We start from the raw sequence: 13,604 nt of genomic DNA, 5'->3' as shown, positions 1-13,604 counted from the left end.
CAATTATATATGTATGTAATATGTCCGGCCGAAGTCATTCTTTCTTTTCATTTTCATTTCAATCAAAACGTTATACAGTGGTGGATTTACTAATAGGCTAAGTAGGCTGGAGCCTCGGGCGGCAGATTTAGAAGAGCGGAAAATGTAGCACAAATTTGCTATTATCTTACAGAATTTTAAAAAAAAGCTTATAATTAACTTAACTCAGAGTAAAACATATGTATACACATTACGTCCGTACGTCGTCTACTGACGAATATATACTACATAGCGGGTTGGAAAATTCATCTAGTAACTGACTGAAATATCACCTAGTTTATAATAACGGAAAAAAACCGATGTAATGAGGACGAGAGAACACAAATCATACAAGCCTACTAGCCTACTAGCAGCATATTTGTAAATCCGTCACTGACGTTCTCTTTTCTAAAATTGTTTAAACGTTTTCCTTGAGCTAAAAAGGGACGGAACAGTCGTATGCGTCGGAACAGTCGTAGTCAAACGTTATCAGCATACATTCAACTAAAACATGAAAATGTAAACAGAAGGAAGGATAAGTTAAGTAAATTCGATTCAGTATATTTAAACATCCAAAGAAAAGTCTTGGCGAATTTCTTCTCGTTACGCAATGCCTTGACTAAGTTCAACAAAAGTACTGTAGTATTGACTTAACTCAGAGTGAAATTCTTATGAAACTTTAAAGCAATCAAGGTCTGAGCTTAATTAAATTATATTTGAAAAAAGAATGCAGTGATACAAGCCATTTCTTACATAGAACATAAAAAAAAACCTTCCACCATATTTGTCTGTCTGTCTTGCAGCGATAACTAATTTCAAAATTAACTGATTTATAATACTTTCACCAATGAACTTATTCGTGAGGGTTCAAGTGCATCATTCATTGTGGTTTAAATAATCCCGACAGAGACTTCAACGAGTGAACGTTGCATATGTCAATAAGGTTATATGTATTACAATATAAACCTTATTATATAACCTTATGCTTCCCGTCCGAACCTGGAATGGCTATAATATTACAAAAGAATAACAATTTAGACAATTAGTACCTTAGTATAAATGTATGTAAATAAAGTATCCCACCAAAAACATTAAATGTAAAAAAAAATGGCAAGCCTCTCGCTGCAATCTTTCCATCGTAAAAAGTTTTGAGGTCTCATAGAAGCCAAGTCCTAGTCAAATTATTATGTATTTAAAAATCAACATTTAGTAATTGTATCAATAGTTTTCTTTATATAATAATTATACTGACTTGGTAATGATTTCACTGACCATTTAGTTTGTTTTCCTAACCTGGAAGTGCCGGAAGAAATACCACCACCACCAGAGTGCCCACAAAAAGAGTGATCGAATTAAACTTTCGATTTTAGAGAAAAGGATTTCATCGTTCAGCAGTACTAACCTAAGGCAATTTATTTAGAACCAACATCCATAGTTTTAAGAACTTATATAAAGGTCTATGTACACAAGCCTTAGTTTTCAATATTCACCATTTTCAGTGTGTACGTGCCTTTAGTTCCATTTACTTCGGCTTAATCAGTTCGCCTGGAGGTAGTCATCTCACTTGAATTATAATGTGTCCTGCAGTGAAACTCTTGATTGCAGTAAATTGCAAGCTAGCTTTTAATTAGGTTCACTTATGACGTATCTGTTTTGATGTAATCAATAAAACTCAATTTAAATTCCTCGCTAATAATTATAAAACATCAATTACATTTACTTGGTGGTAGGGCTTTGTGCAAGTCCGTCTGGGTTGGTACCACCCACTCATCAGTTATTCTACCACCAAATAGAAAGAAAGAAAGAAAGAAAGAAAGAACACTTTTATTTGGGACAACATGACACTTGGTACAAAATAAAGAGTAAAAATAATAATAAAAAAAAAATAATAATAATTAAGTACTAATAAATTATCATTTACACAAAAAAAAAGAAATAAAATGAACAATAAAAAAAAGTAACGATACAAAAACAAATATAAAAAAGAAAAAGAACAACTACAATATACGTGACGTGTCCCAAATAGGTATACCATTCAGCAATTCAAAGGTGTGGACACCTAATGCTGATTTTCAATGGTACCCTTTTTTTTATATACCTACTGACGGGCGGTGACCCAATTAAAATACAAATACTAAAATTTAAAATAAAGACAATAGACATTACACATATAATTTATTTATAAGATAAATTGCATACATTAAATAATAATTTATTCATTCAATAAAACTACACGCAAATATATTTATATTTTGTATAAAGCAAAACCAGTTATGGAGAAATAGGATCACTAGGAATGTTATTACAATGCCACGTGCGCCGCGCGCCGGTGGTCGCGTGACGCGTGCATTTTAATTGTATTATAATTATAGTGAATTCAGTGGACACAAAAAGAAAAGAAAAGTACTCGGTGGACGTAAGAGTTTAAGGTATAAATATATTACATATAATAATAAAGTATGTGAGCTTATATTAAAAATAACTAATGAGATACTTTCTTTGATTTCTAGACTACCCAACGATAAAATCAAATAATAAAACCTCATTATTAAAATAGCAGTTCCGGTTTCAAGGGTGAGTGAGCCAGGGTAACTACAGGCATAAGGGGCATAACATCTTAGTTCCCAAGGTTGGTGACGCATTGACGAAGCAAGGAATGTTTCTTACATCTTCATTGTCTATGGGTGATGGTGACCACTTACCAGGTGGCCCATATGCTTGTCCGCAAACCTATACCATAAAAAAATGACATGGGAAGGTCTTATCGTTAAAATTCGATTTCTTCCAGACAAGCTTTAGGTATGGGACAGACTTGATACATACTGTTTAGAAGTATACCTACACTTAAAGAATGTATTTAATATTAATATTATAAATGTGAAAGTAACTCTGTCTAACTGTCGCTCTTTCACTAGCTAACCGCTGAACCAATTTGATTAAATTTGGTGTGAAACAAAGTTGAACTCCAAGAAAAGAGATAGTATATATAATATGTTGTATGTTACAATTAGTTGCAATTTCACAAGAATTTGTTTTTATTAATCTGCCCGATAGTATAGTTTTCGAACACAATTGTTAGTGAGTAAACCTATTTTTTCTTACGCAGAGATAATCTTCATAGATACCCGACTCCTGGGGGAGGATGTCGTGTTATGCGAGTTTGTAGTCACTAAAAACCCTGCGATGGCCGTCATCAGCGCGGACACGGAGAGGCTGCGGGATCGCTTTCGCAGCACGTCCGCTGCCCCTCCCGTGCGTTGCACCGCTCGTGGCTGGCGGAGCACGACTCAGGAGGGAGAAGAATGGTCTCGCGCTCCCTGCACCCCTCGTTGGTGCGAACACCGGCAGGCCGGGGCCATAACCGGGCTGCCGTCCTCCTCTCGGCCGTATGAAACGGATGCGTGAGACCCCCATCTCACACACCCACGGCTGGAGGGAATGCCCTATTTATTCGGCCCGGGTTCGGAGGCCGGGAGGACGACCCGTAGGTCGTCTCTGCTGGGCGGGATCGGCCCTCTCCCGAGCCCGCTCCGCAATCTCCTTCTGGACCATGACGGTCTCACAGAAGGAGACTACGGCCTCCCACGCCGATTCCCTGCGTAGAATCGCCGACACAACTGCCCGCAGAGATTTCGCCCGATTTCCTGGACCAAGACCTGCCTCTCCGCCGTCCACGAGGGCGTATCCCGCGGCCAAGGGCCAAGCGTTTCGACAGCAAATGGAACAAAAAAGTAATTTGATATAGTATATATATTTTTTTTTTTTGCTTCAGATTTTTATATTTAATTAATATTATTGTAAGTAATTGATCAGTAATTTGTACAACTGTAATTAATATTATTTTATATGGCATAGCATTTAATAATATTAAATAACTATTATTTCTTATTTTAAAAATGATTGAGATGTCATCAGAAAACAATTGGATGATTGCTGGCATTGTAAAGAAGTATAGAGAGACTCGATCATTATTGTAAAACGTAATTTTATTTTGCCATCCCGAACTACAGAAATTACACTGTATTCAATACATTATGTTACTCGGTTTCAACATTTAAATTCTAAATAACGTCTATCTGATTAGTCTAAAACGTAATCTATATGTAAATCTCGGTTTTTCGGGAATACATTAACTCCTTTGGTGTTTAACCACTGACCACAAACATCGACATTGTTGAACATAAATATAACACTATGGTAGACGGTACCAACTACCACTTTCTTAATTAATTACAAATGTAGTATTTATGCCATTAGCAATGATATGACAATGTACCCTTTGAATGCCTTCTTAGAAAGTCAAAATAAAACTTTCAAAACAAAAAAAAATCTTTAGCAGTTTTTTTTTTTCAATATATAACATGAACTCCAGAAGCTGAGATATGGTGTCCCTTGTCTAGGTTATACTGGCTTACTTGGATATCCAACTGGCAAACACAATTCCATGTAATAGGTACTGCTTGACGGTAGTATATTATATGCTGATAAGGTGGTATCTACACAAACGCTTACACAAAATCCTAATCCTACCACCGGTAAAACTAAAAGTAAATGCAATGGCCTACTAACGATTCCTTTTATTTGGAAATTAATAAATCTCTTTTAATTTCGAACGCACCTTTCAATACAATGAGCAAAAATCAAGAAAAAAGTAGTAAAGCTTTTTGAATGTTTTATATTAACTTTATTAACAGAACAAAGGTTTAAATTAATAATAAAAATATTGTTGTAGCCCTCCTACTACTAAGTTACTCCTAATTTTAAAATACATATGCATTAAGTAAAAATAATATTACGAACAGGCACTCCAATTCTATTATATGTGTAGATGTAGATCATATATTTTTCAATGTGCTAAGAAATATCTCTAGCATTTGAATTATTAAAACATACATATATTATATCAGTTATATTGTAACGTGTTACAAAATACGAGTCGGTACGTTACAGTTGTAAAACTCACTCACGCCGCGACTCATTTCCTACGGATGTCATATATTTCGGACAACTTTGTCACATTAAGTACAAGATAAACTTTGTCAACATGACTCTACATATGTATACATTTATCATTTAAACTTAAACCTTACACGCTGAGAGGAGAAATCTTTTTTAATGTATTAATACACACATACACACACACACATTAGTCTGATTCTAATGTAGCTAAAGCACTTGTGTTGTGGAAAATCAAGAAGTAACGACGGTACTACAAACTCCTAGATAAAACACAACATAGAAAACTAATGAACTTTGTCTACATCCACTCGGGCGACATTGAACTACGAACCTCGGATTCGCGTACTTATGAAAATCGGTGTACACATTACTCGCCCACGGAGGTCTTCAAATTATTAATTATTTATTAATTTTATCATTGTCAATCAAATGTCTCGCTTGTGTTACAACAGTCGAAGCTATAAAAGATATTTTTCTAAAAAGAAAGACTACTAGCAGGGCCTCAAATGAATTTAGGAATTCCTAGTATTCCTATTTATCCCTTCTTTTAAGCTTATCACTTGTGTAGGAGTGGGTACAACAATAACCCAAGGGTTCTTTGGTGCACTTTTGAAGTTCCTGCGTTCACCTGGTATGTACCATCACCCATAGTTATTAAGATTGTAAATTGTAAGACCTATTAATAATACCACAAATCATCCATGTTCCAACCTTAGCCACTAACATTTAATGTCTATTGTGCCTGAAATTACAATGGCTCACTCAACTAACTCAACAGCCAATAAATTTCCCACTGCTGGGCTAAAACCTCCTCTCCCATTATGGAGGAGGTTTGGAATATATTCCACCAGGAGGGTTAATGCTGGTTCGGGGAATACATATGTGGCAGAATTTCTATGAAATTAGACACATGCAGGTTACCTCACGATGTTTTTCTTCACCACCGAGCAAGACATGAATTATAATAATAAAACTTTTTATTCCAGGACTAGCCCATATAGTGTTGGTAAAACATATTTTTTTAAATTTACAAATTTTAAAATACAATACAATAATAAATAATTACATTTTTTTTTAGATAATAATATTTATATTATAAAACAAATTAAGCACACGAATGTTCAGTGGTGCTTGCCTCGGCTTGAACCCATCATCGGTTAAGATGCAAGCGTTTTAACCACTGCCACCTCGGCTCGTTTAAAGCAATACTGAGTATAGCTATTTCGCAGTAGAATATATTACGAATAGTTGATACCAAATGTATTCAAAAGAATCATCAAAACTAAACTGTAGTTGAACGTAAAACTTTACGTCCCTATAAAGTAAATGATGAAAAATGTAAATCACATTTTAAATAAGATCATTTTGTTGGTTCTGTAAGAAATGGTACTATTTCGTATTGCATCAATGTGGAGGTGGTGACCATCGAGTAGATTGTTTGACCGTCAGCCTACCAATACCATAAAAAGGAATCGGTGATCAACTTTAAAACAAAAAAGCTGGGAGATAAATCGTCTTAATATTTAATTTAATCACCATTGAAATGTTCAAAATAATAGATAAAGTTATATATATATAAAGTTATAATAGTGTAGTCTTTGAAATACCGAAGATATATTCTCCCATTCGGGATGTCATTACATTGACCACACAAATTGACCGTGACCCAATGCTAACTCCAGGGTGAGTCGTACTATGTGTTCTGAGTATTGGGAAAAGTTAGGAAACAAGTTAGCCTCCACTTCATTGCGAATTTCGTCGAACAACTTCGAAGGAAATAAGGAAGTTAATGAAATGACACTGTAAGTGTACTTATATCGAGAGAACTTTAAAGAAGGATTTCAGATTATTTTGTACAGAAACTCATCATTCATCGAAAAGTATTACAAATATTACGTTCTTTCTTTGTTGTTTGCTTTTTGTTTAAAAGTTCTTTGTGAAGGAATGTAAGGAAATATTTAATATAACTTATATTTTTGAAGAAGCAGAAGTAACACTGGTAGAATAAATACATGGAAAATTAGTGATGCTTAAGATGATTTTTATATATCTGATATATTTGTAGAATTTTAATCAGAATTCAAACTTATATTCATGAATTTAGTGAGTAGACTAAAGCGTCAATAACGCTACCATATATCTAAAACGTACTTAATTGAACACAATATTTACTGTTTATCCCAAAAGCAAGCGCCATTTTGTATGCCATGGAACATAAAAGAAATTCATTGACATAGTATATTAACGCTTGTCTTTGAATTAGGACTTTCATATTAGTGTTTATACCATGGAAATATTTATGTGACGAAATTTTTTATTTGCCATCAGTTGAAATTCTGTACCAAAAATTTATGTTTCTATTTGTTTTTTGTCTTCTTCGTCTCTTTTATTAGAGAAGTATAATTTCCATTGAAACTAAATTTAATATTTTTCAAAGGGATTTACGATCCAGCATTCAAAACGCTTCAGCTACATCAATCATCAACAATATAATTCCCTTGGTCTTTCGCGCTAAATAAAACTTCAATAGTAATAAAAAAATTGAAGATTACTATTTTGTAAGAGATTTCTTTAAAATTTTTTTTTTTTGCATGAAAAATAAAAGTCAATTTCGAATTTGAGTACAACGTCAATATGAAAATGAATAAAATATTATACTAAAACGTCCCTAACATAGAATTGCTTTTAATTATATTTTTCTATTTATTTGGAGTTCATCATGATAAATAGGATCGAGAATTCGATTTCGAAAATAAAAGTGAACTAAAATAAATTAAGTAACTTAATCTTTCGAGGACTTTATCCCGCAGAGGATCCCATCCCTTATGAAAAAGGCTTCTATTCTTTATCTCTAACCATACCCTCTTTCTATTGATCTATAGGCCATATACGGAAGGAACAGACAACCCTCTAACTTCCGTTTTATATGTAAATAAAATACCCATGATATATCCCTATCGATTTACGATCATAGTCAACTCTTTTTAAATCACAAATAAAAAAGAAAACAAAGTCTCGCAACAAGCGACGTTAAAACAATTTTTATTAAAAATTTAATGTTTAAACAACGTCAAACAAAGTGTGACAAATTTCACGAAGACGCTACCTACGTTATACATTCGGTCAAACTTTTAAGAACTCAGCTCGTTAAATAAATTTATAGCTATTTAAAATTACAGTACGGTACCTTTATAATGGAGTGGCAACCTTTTTAAACTCTACTCGTTTCGTCACGAAATTGTAAAGTGAAATTAAAAAAAAAAGGAGATATTTCTCAACCTCAACCTCTTTGCTGAGATAATTTTTAAAGATGGAATCTGTCAAAAATTTTTAATATGAAAGATCTTTTATTGTCATTTTATGAATGAATGCAATTAAATTTTATACAAATTTAGATATTTATTATATTTCAATATGAATATTAAGTTTATTTGTACGATTATTATAAAGATACAAGTTTTTTACCAGCTTACATAAATATAATTTTTTTTCATGGTTATATGTTGTTGCAAAATTATTACTTATTTTATGTATGATGTACGTTTATGTTAATAACAATTATACTTTTTATACACCAACAAAGTGAAATTTAATTATAAAAAATTATGCAGTCTTTGATGTATAGCGGATCATTTTTCTTTCAAATGTATCGCAGATCTTAAATCTTTTCAACTGACAAAAACCAGCCATCATATCATCAGTCTGCAATATAGTAGCAAAGTCTAGTCACACGTATGAAATCTGGAAGTTAGTAAAGTGGAAATTATAAATAAATCACTGATTGTTGTAAAAATTGTGTTAGTATATAAGAGTATTAATATATTTGTAAACAATATAGCAAGACTAGACTTTAGTAAACAAAATAAAATATGAACGATCCTAAACGATAAAGTTTTAAGGCTAAGACGATAGACATAACGTTGTTTGATTACAAGACGTAAAAATAAAATAATATTTTATGTGAACACATTTTAGGGTTTTTGCGTATATTGTACAACACCAGTCTCAAATAATTCAACTTATTACAGACAATACTTGGTAGTAGGGCTTTGTGCAAGCCCGTCTAGATAAGTACCACCACTTCCCAATGTCGATGGCGCATTGGCGATGTGAAGAATGGTTACTTTTCTTACAGCCCCGTTACCTATTGGCCGGTGATGACAAATGCTATAAATAAAATCATATATTAACATATCAAAGTGTAATGACTGAACGGTTCCGCGAAATTCTTTATTAGAAAGAAGATACTCCTGGAATGGTACCGTAATGAGGATATCAGGGTCTGATAATGGGATCATGGAAAAATCGAGGGGAACCCTCAAGTTTGATAGGGACATATACCGTGTAATATCAAAAATATAATGGCTCTAAAAATAACAATAACTATAACAACGTTATGTAATCGTAAATCGACTTTTAAGTAGTCTAATATTATTCGTTTCATTTTACTTAGGAGGACTCGAAAGAATATGTGGAATACGCAATTATTTTATTTCTTTTTAGTGCATATTTATTTGTTTTAAAATAGGGTTTTGTTTGTCGTCGGTTTTTCTTTTTATTAAAAAAATTATTTATTTAAAAATAAATGTTCAAACTATCATCGATGTGATTATTTTTAATCACAAAAATAAATAAAGAAGAAAAGAAAAATAAATAAATAAAGAAATAAAATAAATATATTTTATTTATTATTTTGAGAACATATCCAAATGCATTGTTTTTAATTTTTTTTTAGATTATACTTTTCGTCATTACCAAGATTACAAGTACTCTTTATTAAATTCTCAAAATATTCTGATATAAAGACATTTGAAGCGAAATTTTATCAGATTATTGATATGAATATTGGAGGCTAAACTGACTTGTCTGTCATGTTGGTGAATGTCATGAAGTTTTCATATTTCATGACACTCTTGTGGTTTTTTTTTTAATATCATATTAGCTTTTAGCTCAAATCGCTGTTACGTCATCACTGGATACATATAAATGTATATAACACTTCAAATATATTTTCACAATAAAAAGTTAAATTATTCATTTTATGAAGCAAACTCTTCATTGATTTTCTTTATTTTTATATTATAAATGCTATCAAAATCGATGTTTCATCATCATCGTCATCATAGGCCTCTATAAATAAAAATTTTAACAAAAAGAAAAACCGACTTCAAACAAAACCCTATTTTAAAACAAATGAATATGCACGAAAAAGTAATAAAAATAATTGCGTATTCAACATATTTTTTAGAGTCTTCCTAAGTTAAATGAAATGAAAAATATTAGACTACTTAAAAGTCGATTAACGATTATATCATGTAGTTATAATTATTGGTATATTTGGAGTCGGTGTCAGCCACGGTGCCCTTGCCCCAACAATCAAAAGAAAGAAGCGATACGAGCCCCTTGATTGATCCAGTATATTATTGTGTAAAAGGTAATTTGTAAAAAACATATTTGTTAAAGTATTCTCGTATTGTTTTTTGATAGATATACTGTAGGGTTTTATTGGCTGACACCGACTCCAAATATAACAATAATTATAACTACATGATATAATCGTTAATCGACTTTTAAGTAGTCTAATATTTTTCATTTCATTTAACTTAGGAAGACTCTAAAAAATATGTTGAATACGCAATTATTTTTATTACTTTTTCGTGCATATTCATTTGTTTTAAAATAGGGTTTTGTTTGAAGTCGGTTTTTCTTTTTGTTAAAATTTTTATTTATTTTTTGATTTTAAGTGAAGCTGATGTTGACTAACTAATTTTTTTTTATATGGATAGATTAAGCGTTCCGTTTATATGAGTCAGAAACTACTTCGAGGACAATTTCGAAGGAAACTTGCGAATAAAGCAAAAATAGACTTTCGAAAATGCGGATTTAATACGTCACGCGGCGTAAACTACAAGGATCCCTCGAAAGAGCTGTAATCGAAGTCAGCAAAAAAACTTTGAAAAAGACCAACTATATTTCGTATATCATATGACATCATATCACATACACAAAATTTGATTAAAGATAGTAAGAAATTCTGCCCCATATCGCACCCTAACTGCGAGCCGTATAGGAGTTCCATCACTACATAGTATAAAACAAAGTCGCTTTCTCTGTCCCTATATCTTTAAATCTACGCAACGGATTTTGATGCGGTTTTTTTTTAAAAGATAGTGTGACTCAAGGGGAAGGTTTGTGTACATAATACATGAACAATATAGTAAAGAAACACTGATCATTTTAGAAGTTTGCGATGTGATGTCGTAAATAAACAAATTCTGTAGTATATTTAGTATCAGTATTGCACCCGTGCGAAGCCGGGGTGGGTAGCTTGTTGATTATAATATTAGCTATGATAATTACATAAACATAACCACATTACGGAAGGTGTCTCAAATATCCAAATAACCTATAAATAAAAGATTCGACTGAGTATCGCTAACGTGCTCCTCAGAATTGTTCCGTTCCCTTCCGTTCCGTTACTTTGTCATGGATCCTGTGCTCAGAACCTTACCAAACTTTCACCAAATTACCCTTAAAGTATATATTTTATAATAAAAAAAGAATTATCAAAATTGGTTAACGTGATTTTCAGTTATTCACCTATTTGTCGCGCATATACATAATGCAAATTTAAGACTTATGTCGTTTTCATATGGATACCATCATCGGAAAAAAATAAAAAAAAAATGGGACCCCACGGGAAGCACTACCTTTCAAACAAAAAAAAATTATCAAAATCGGTCCACCCAGTGAAAAGTTATGAGGTAACAAACATAAAAAAAAAAAATACAGACGAATTGATAACCTCCTCCTTTTGGAAGTCGGTTGAAAATAGCACGCCACTGTGATTGATCTCCGGCTACTCGCATCCAGCTCCTGCCAGCCGCCTTGCATAAATCGTCACTCCACCGTGCCTGAGGACGTCCTACACTACGTTTGCCGAGACGCGGTCTCCACTCTAGAACACGTTTTACCCAACGGTTATCATTTCTGCGACAAATATGGCCAGCCCACTGCCACTTCAGCTTACTTATCCGGTGGGCTATGTCGATGACTTTGGTTCTCGGGAGGATCGATGTTTAAAAATGGTAATATCTATCTTAAAACGGTATAACGTTTAATAGAAGGGAACGTACATAACACAATTAACGTTCTTACAATGTTGTACCGTACACTTCTCTCGTGATAACATACATTTACCATCTCAAATGCAAGTATTAAATTTACTGGCGGTAAGGTTTACTGCACACTTGGGTGCTGTAATTACCAATAGCTAAGTATCGAAATCACGGAACAATGTTATATCTTAAATCAGTTTAAATAAAGAAACTAGTAGGTTTACTTGTAAAATATATCTAATAATATAATTGTATGTTACTATGTATGAAAATATTAATATAAAAAAAAGAAAAAAAAAAATATTTTAAAGCCATGAAATAAAGGGTATCTCTCTACGTTTTTAAGTTTCACCTGTACCACCTAGATGTCCGAAAATCCATAACAGCGCGTTTTTTGAGATATACACATCAACACCGTCTAGGGATATTTTGTATAAAATTCTTAAACTCAAAAAATCATATCCGGTTTTAAAATCTTTTGATGAAAGACTATTTTATAAACCTTCTTGGACGATTCTAAATTTGAATTTGAAAAAAATTAATAAAAATAAAATTTTTACACGACATAATAGTAGCGATGGTCGAAAGTTACGTTTACCTACCTTCATATTAAGATATTTTTTTGTGTCAAATTTAAGTTTTATAACAAGTTATCGATTAATTTCGAGTTAAACCTATTGTGTGCATCATGCAGCGGTGCCATTTAACGAGAGAAGAAATGTTAAGGGCAGTAGGCATGCTCAAAGCTGGGGCTACTCAACTGAGAATTGCTGAGGAGATTGGAAAAAGACAAAACGTCATATCTAGGTTATGGTCACGCTACCGTGCTACTGGTGAAGTGACTGAAAGATATCCAGGTGGGAAGCGCATAACCAATCAACGACAAGACCGATATTTGCAAGTTGCCGCGAAAAGAGAACCAAATGTTACGGCACTTCAATTGGTTCAGAGGCTCCAGCCAGAGGACCAGTTGCTTGTGAGTGACCAAACCGTAAGGAGAAGGCTGCATGAAGCTAACCTTCATGCTCGCAGGCCGTTTCGTACTCCAGCACTACGCCGAGGAAATCGTGGACGACGACTAGAGTGGGTTCGTGTAAATTTGCTCTCGGAAGATAACCAGTGGTCTGTAGTGCTGTTTACCGATGAGTCCCGGTTCGGTTTCCATCCCGATACACGTAGCGTACGTGTTTGGCGATTCCCTGGTCATGATAGCCGTCTGCAACATCTTCAGAAAGTCCATTCATACCACGGCGGCATAATTATGGTTTGGGCGAGAATTTATCTTGGTGGAAGAACAGACCTCGTTTGGATCAGAAACACCATGGCGGCCAATAAATGTCGTGACGAGATGCTTGTGCCAATAATTTAGCCCCATAGACTAAAAATGGGCCAAGAATTCACGCTCATGCACAATAGCAACCGTCCGCACACAGCGGGAGTGGTGACGAGATGGTTGTAGGAACAAGACGTATCGGTCTTAGGCTGTCCCGCTCAATCACTTGACCTAAA

The sequence above is a fragment of the Vanessa cardui genome, chromosome 2 (assembly GCF_905220365.1).
Source record: "Vanessa cardui chromosome 2, ilVanCard2.1, whole genome shotgun sequence".
Classification (NCBI taxonomy): Eukaryota; Metazoa; Arthropoda; class Insecta; order Lepidoptera; family Nymphalidae; genus Vanessa; species Vanessa cardui.
This window is presented reverse-complemented; position numbering follows the sequence as displayed.